An 8,475-nucleotide genomic window follows, 5' to 3' on the forward strand; every position below is an offset into this window, starting at 1 on the left:
CTAAATAATGTATCTGTAAATATTGTATATTCATATAGACTTGATAAAATTATATTGTGGTTAATATGTCACAAAATAAAGTAACTGAAGTCTCCATAAGGTACTTGTGAAATATTAATGTCGTATTTGTGATGTATAATAGAAATACTTAAATTGGAAAAAGATTTCAAGGGAATTATATGTGTTCTTACAACATCATAAAGATCCATAATAACCTCAATATAATTTAATGATATCTAGAAAACAGAAGTCAATATTGAATGTTTACATTAAAAAAAAGTTTGCTCCCAAACTTGAGATTTAATATACCTTGCTAATTAGGAGGCAGAGATTTAGAAGACTGATATAATGGACAGTTTTGACAAAAAAAATTCGTAAAAAATCTACAAAAACAAAGAAAGCTAGATATAGTGTAATTTTCCTGTTATCTCACGATGTGGAAGCCATAGGTAAGAGAACATTGCTCAAGGGAGGCTTCGCCTGAAAAATAATCTAAAGTGGTTAGAGCCTTAGCAATTTCAAGCACCAATAGTGCCAAAGGAAAAAGAAAAGAAAAAAACAGAAAATGAAAGGAATGGATAAAAAGAAAATATTTTCTCTTCATTCTTGATTTCATTTCATTGGATATAAGAATTGACAGTATTTTGTTTACTGTTTCAGGATTCAGGCCTCTCTAATATAAAAATATTTATTTCAAGTAAATATTGTATTATTACTATTTATTAACTTATTATTAGACCTTTCGGTTTGGAGATTGAAATCATGGCTTTGTATATATTAGTCTCGTTCTACAACTTAGCTGTACCAAAGCTCTCTTGTACAGTTTTGAAAATTGTTTATGAATTCTTCCATAGTTAGCTATTATACTTTTCATCTTATATTTTTTCTCCCACCTTTTCCCCTATGTATTTTATTTTATGTGTTGAAAACTCAATTTTATCTTCTAAATTTAGAAATTTGCTTTGGAGTTTACAGAGAAGTCAGTTATTTGTGACATCTTTTAAAATTATATATAGATATAAGTATTTCATATATATGATTGATTCTTAAAATTCATTGCAATAAGCAACATTTATCTGTTCATATTCACATAGCTATTGAGCCATTGTGATCCTCTCCTAAGAATAGCTTCCCTTATTCTTGCCATGTGAATTCTTAGAGTGCTGTTAATCATATCCAAGTTTAATTATTTGTCTTTTACTATCTATTGGATTAACTTGTAGATTTATGGGCATATCCAGTTATTAGAAATGAGGAAAACCATGCAGCATATATTTAATTGGATCTGGTTTATTTCACTTAATAGCATTTCCCCCCAGTCTTTCCATTCCTTCAGAATGGGGTAATACCATTCTTTCCCATGGAAGCACAGAATTCCATCAGTGCAACAGAATTCAAGGTCCAGAAATGAATCCACTCCTATAGGCACATAATCTTTAATAAGGAAGCCAGAAACACAGGATGGAAGAAAAACAGGCTCTTCAAAAAATTGGTTTAACTGGCTGTACACAGATCATTCTATAACCTCCTGCACCAGAATCAATTCCAAATGGATTGAAGTGCTCAATTTAAGTCCAGATGCCGTAGGAATCTTACAGGAAGTGTTAGGGGAAACATGAGGGCTCCTTGGAATAGGTCAAAATTTCCAAAGTAAGTCTGGATAAATGGGATTACATCAAACCAAATCAATCATTTGTCAGACTCAAAAGCCATGAAAAAAAGAGATAGTGTAGCACAGATTTATTAGGGAGCAAACCTACAGATAAGAGCCTCAGCCAATGGTAAACCCTTTCTCACTTTTCTAACTAGGTTATTTATAGTGGGTTTACATGAATATAAGTGTTTTTTGATAGGGATTAGTCAGAAAACAACTAATGCTAAGACAGTGATAGTATGTAGCTGGAGAAAGGGAGTCATTAAGGCAGGAGTGTCTAGTTCAAAGACTTGGCTTGGTGCCAGCTAAGTAAGGTATAGTTGCACAAGGGAAGGGTGGTAAAACAGGAGTGGTTATAAACAAAAGCATTGGTCTGAAGCCTCAAAATAAGGACCTCAGTCTGTGTGGACCAAACAGTCTCTAACAATAAGTTTTATTTAAATTAACAAGCACGATTTTAAATTTTGCAGAGTGGGATGGTACATAGTCACAGGCAATTTCTCCTATGTCAGGTAATCCAGTCTACTCTTTCACATGTTACTCAGTAGCCAGGTTTCAATGCAAATGACTACAATAAGATTGTACAAATGTACAAATGAGGCTGTGACTTTTCCCTCTCATGAATCAAAATTCTGTCAAATGATTTCTGTCTTCCAGATGTTTACACATTTCTCAGGATCTTTTTTTACTATTTTGTCTTCATTATTGATAATCATAGTACATTTTGTTGTTGTTGTGTGTATATGTCATTTTTAGGGAGCAAATGGTCCCTAAATGTTTAATGGTCTCCCTTGTATTTTTTGCTCATGGCTGATGACACTCTATCCTTGAGTCACATGCTCACCTTATGTTTCTTGCTGGATAATTGGAGATAAGTTTTCACATTTTATATGTTTGGAATGACATTGAACTAAAATATTCAGGTCTCAGCCTCCTGAGTTCTAGGATTATACACATGAATGCTAACACCAATCTTTGCTTTACTGTTATTTTAATTATGTGGTAGAGGAAAGTGGAAGTATACTTGTGTTAAGTGTGCAATTTTCAAATACAAGTTTGAATCAACTTGATATAATATAACTGTTATTAATTTTAAAGTTAAATCAATGAGTGTCACACATTCCCACAGAAATATAATTGAAAGCAAAAGGCATAATTGTTTTCTTAAAACAATCAATGAAACCATAAATTACTTTCACTTTACAAATCATGTTTTATTTAACTTAAATTAGCAGACTTCTTTGAGTAAAAGTAAATATATTAATTGTATACCACAAGAAACAAAGTTATTATAGTTAAGAAAAATATTTCATCACACCCAGAATATACGTTTTAGTATATCCTCACTAAAAAGAAACGTTACATGCAGAAATTAATGGGTATGATGGAGTTTATCATTACACAATATATAAATAAATGGGATTACCACTCAATACTTTAGAAATAGGTAAAAAATAATTATGTATCTAGGAGCCAGTAGCTCATGATTGTAACCCTAGCTACTAAGGAGGCTGAAAGCTTAGAATCATGGTTCACAGCCAGCCTAGGCAGGAAAGTCGACGACCCTCTTATCTCCAATGAGCCACCAAAAAACTGACAGTGGCTCAAGAGGTAGAGCACTAGTCTTGAGCTAAAGAGCTGAGGGACAGTGTCCAGTCCCAGATTTTAAGCCCTACAACTGACTGAAAATAAACAATTAAAATAAATATTTTGACATAAATGTTAAAATATCTATTCTAAAAATTTTAAATCCTCACTAGTTATACTAGTTTATATAAATATAGAGACGATTTTTTCTGGATTTAGTTGTCATTGAATTTTGTAAATCACATATTTGTCACTCAATTCATATTTGTATGTTTATATACTTATATACCGTAAGTATAATTAAATGATATGTGATAGGCAGTGCTGTTTTAGGAATTTCACTTGGCTTTTTAACATTAATCCTTCTACCCTAAAATCGATATACCCTCCAACCTTATCAGAGATTTCATCTCATTGGAGCAAAAAAGTATAAGCTATAATCATTGTTTGGAACAACTGTAACATTTTACATGAATTTCACTTAGTTTAAGATCCAAAACATTCAAGTTATCTTAACCATGCCAATAATAGCAAAATGTCTTCTGAGCTTTGCAGTCTCTTAAGATATGAAAATCTTTAATTATACATCTAGTTTTTTCTGCCTAACATCTTATGTCTTAGGAAGATCTTTTTGGGTAACCCTCTGTTCCTGACTAGAAGACCGCACCAAAGGCAATATGGAAAATACTTGAAAACAATTAAAAAAGCAATCACAGATACTCTTCTAATCACCAGTTTCAATGAGAATATACATTAAAGTAACACGTTATTGTTGAATTTAAAGAGCAATAATTAAACTTTAATTAGCAATGAAGAAGATAACAGAAAACTGTGTTTGAAGACATCTTGACTTTCAACAATTCAATATAAGCGTAATGGATTTATCTTGTTTTTCTATGGTGTTACCAAAATAATAGGGACCAACACCCAAAGGCAGGAAAACACCTAAGCCAAAGCAGTAAACTTTTGTCTATAAAATAATCGTGAGGGTGTGACTCTTCCAAAGTCAGGCTTGCAAAGAGGAAAGTGTATTTGCTTTGGAGTGAACAATAAAAAATATAAAAATCCTTTATTAATGTTTTACATATCTTGACTAGAACTTCTCATGTTGGAGAAGAGGAAAGGTATGAAAAATTTCAAGATTGTTTGACTATTCCCGAAGATCATTCTTATTTATCAGCAATAGCTTGGGTTACACTTAGTATCATGCTTGTTTAAATTTAGAAGTATTATTTGTTTCTGGGTTATAAGCCGCAAAGCCTTGAGTATTGGTAAAGGTCATTTCCTAAGAGGTGAAAGTTGCTGTGTAAACAAACCTAAAATATCAAAGACAGCATAGTGGAAACTATTTTCTAGCTATATGGCAATCTGTGGTGTAGATTTTGTTTCGCATTGTTCCAGGGGACTCATTTTTGTTATCTTCTTTTTCACCATCTAGTGTTCCTGTAATATTCTATACCATCCTCTGATGACTATAACTTTACTGGATTCTCTAATTTCTCTGTTTCTGTTTTACCTTTTTTAATTACTTTAGAAACTCTAACTCAACATGACATAAATTATGTTTATAATATTAGCAAACAGATTTCATTTCCATATTCTTAATTTAGACTTCTACATAATTTTGGTACTTAGTGATCCCCAAATGTGAAAATAAAGGTAGGAAGCTTCTTATTTAGATATTATTTAGTATTTCAAGACTTCATTAATTCAAGGCCCTTAGTAGTATGTACATCATACATGTGTACTAAGCTGGTGGCAACTTTTTCTTATTCTCAGAAACTAGGAAATATGGTGTCCCTGTAGTTTCATTAGGAAAAGGCTGTAGTTGAATTAATTAATTAAACCAAATCTTCTGTAAATTATTTCTACAAGTTATTTGGCTTAAATAATCTGTATTTACCATTTTACAGTTCTAAAGGACAGAAATCTAAAAGAAGTCTCACTAGATAAAAATAGAGACACCCACAGAGCTAAAATATTTTTCAAATGATTCTCGTGGAAAAGATATTTATCTCCTGTACTGCTTCCCAGAAATTCAGAATCTGGGTTGTTATTTTTTCCTTTATCTTCTAATATAGCATCTTTATATCTTTCTGATGGTTCTTACCTAATCATGTCCCTTTTGAACTACACCTGGGACTTTTAACTACCTTTGAGTATACTTCCCCCATATGATAATTATTCAAATTTGTTCTCCTTGGGTAATGAGAGGTTATTATTTTACAAACATATATATAATGCAAATCTACATTTGAAGGATTAGGTATGTGGGAAAGACTGATATTTTGTGAAGGTATTTTGCTATGTACAATGAGTGTGTAGCATTCTTTCTATTATAACCTGTTATCCTTTCATTAACCTGAACAAGATATTTCTTCAATGAAATATAACTAGAAAAAATTTAGTCCCTGAAAGCAATTAATCCTGATTAAAACATTGTCATGTACTAGAAATCAAGAATGCCTGAAGCAGTTCGGGCACTATCACATTTTATATATTCTGCATACAATCTTCTCTTTTCAAGAGCATTTGATTGTTATTATTTTGGAATTATGGTTAATATTTATTTGACTGCTATTTTTAAAGAATGCATCACCCAATACTGGTTCTCTTTTTCTAACTTTTTTGGGTCTAATCTATTTTTGAAAGAAAGGCAGCCATTTGAATTACATGAACTGCTTATTGAAGTTGAATCAGCATGGAGAGGAAAGGAAGAAAATTGATGACCTTGTGGGTATATGACATTAAAAATGTATCTACAAGCTATTTATCTCAAAATCGTCTATTTTTCATTATATAAGATTCTGATATAATTTAGTCTCTCAACTCACACATTGTTAATGCAGTCTTATTTCATGCCTCCCCAAAACAAACACCAAATTACTATTTATTTTTAAATTATCATTTATTTAAAAATATATTTAAAAAATTAGTCGAGGGAAATGGTTTATTAGATATTGAGAGTCATGTTCAGACTCTAAGGTGAAAGCCAGAGAGGGGAAAGAATCCTGATTTTATTCTTCCTTGTGCCACTCTGATTTACTTCATCTGTTTCTGAAAGAATGAAATTCTTGATTTGAAGCCTTTTGCTTGATATCCACAATGTGTCATTCTTCCATTATTAATAGAATTTGGAGAAAGGATGAGAATTCACACTAGAGATAGGAGAAGAGGGAAAGAGAAGAAGAAATCAAGATATTTTATTCTTCCTCATCACAATCACAAGGTCTGGATAATGATAACGGATATTAGATACAACGCTCTAGAGTGATTAAACCCATCTATAGAAAAAGATAACCCTACAAGTGATCACATGGAGAATGCTTATTTATAAAATATTGTAATAATTTCCTACAGAAAATGTTATCTATTTGTTAAGTTCTTGGTTAGGATTTGTTTAATTCTGGTGTGCTATAGTCAACTATCATAATGGTATACAAGGATGGTAAGAAACTAACATCTTAATATCACATTCTAATATTAGCTTAATTCTGCCTGTGTTATATGTATGAGGCTGTATTTGAGTTTTGCTTCAATTTCACATGCTATATTCTTCCTGTATATAAATTGAAGGAAGACTCCCTCTGAAATATGCTATTTTTACATGGCTAAGGGAAAACAAGTTAGCTTTTAGACACAGACAATGAGATAGAAATCTTCCCCTAGAAATAATCTTTCTCCAATTCTGGTTCACTTTTGTAAGCTGAAATAACTCACATAACCCATTTTGACATTGCAGGTAGAGGTAAATCTCACTTAAAGAAGCTGATGCAACACATAGAGTAATATACCAAGATATGCAACACTTGATATAAAGAGAAAAAAAGAGAACTATAATACAATCAATCATACTTGTGCTCACAGGTCTCTGCAGGAAGGAAGGTATTATGTACCTTTGTTTCTAAAACTACTGAGATCTTCAAATCATGTCTTTTATGCTTGGATGTTACAGGAATTAGAGAACATTTTGATACTGAGACAGCATAAAATCTCGAAGAAAGCTGGACTAATCATTTCAATACTACCTTTTGTTCTCCAAGAAAATAAACCATTTTAAAGACAATACTTTATAATTTCTTACCTAGTATCTTTTATTTTCCAGAAATGGATTTTGTTAATATATGTGACTATCCAACAGAATAAATACCTTCATTTTTATGCATATTGTGCAGACAGCAAGTCAATTAGATGTAAGTGTGAGTTCATCAGAAGCACTTTTTCAAACTGCAAAACTTTGTTTAAATAGAGATACAGGTGGACCCATTGCAACAATGAGATGTAGAAGACGTTATGTCGAAAAATGAACTTTACAACTTTGGTGGGGGAGGGTAGCGGGGAGGATTGAGTGGAAGGATGGGGGAGGATGGGAAGGGATGGGAAGGGGAATCAAAAGAGGAGGCTACAATGCTTGCTAAGAAATGTACTCATTATTTTGCCCATGTAATTGTAATCCCTCTGTACAGTATTTTCACAATAAAAAATAATATAAAGAAGAAAAATAAATAAATAAAACTGCAAAAAATTTGGACAAGGAGATAATACATATATTTTTTTCCATCATAAACTACCAAATCCTCCTTCTTCCTTCCTAAGAAACACACCCAATTAATAAAAAGTCATAGATATTTGGCTCTTGATCTTGAAAATGAAAGCAGAATGTTATGGATGTCTGAGATGATAGTTAATAGTGTTTTACATAGTAATGTCACATGCAACAACCCTATGAGTCCTGCAGGTCTTAACACTACTTCCTTAGTGATGTAATAGCAATGTCAGCTTTATTGGATGTAGTATTGTTTTCCACTTCCTTTCTTTCCACCTGACGTAAATTATAATACATATTATGGGTGAGTTCTCTTCTTTTTCTGATAAGATTTGCTAAGCGTCTGTCAATCACTTTGATTTTTTCAAAGAAACAACTCTTTGTTGTGTTGAGTCTTTCTGTGTTTTTTTATTCTAATTCATTTAATTCTGATTTAATTTTAATTATTTGTTTTCGTCTACTGCATTGGGGTTTATTTTACTGCTCTTTTGCAAGGAGGCCCAGATGTCTCATTAAATTTTTGGTTTCAGATCTCTCCAATTTGTTGATGTAAGAACTGAGAGCTATAAATTTGCCTCTGAGTACTGCCATTGCTGTTTCACAGAGGAGCTGGTAGTTTGTATGCTCATTTTTGTTGAATAACACGAACACTTGAATTTCCTTTCTAATCTCTTCCATGAACCAATCA

This window comes from Dipodomys merriami, unplaced genomic scaffold (genome assembly GCF_024711535.1).
Source record: "Dipodomys merriami isolate MVZ:Mamm:240054 unplaced genomic scaffold, mDipMer1.0.p SCAF_76, whole genome shotgun sequence".
NCBI classification, from domain to species: Eukaryota; Metazoa; Chordata; class Mammalia; order Rodentia; family Heteromyidae; genus Dipodomys; species Dipodomys merriami.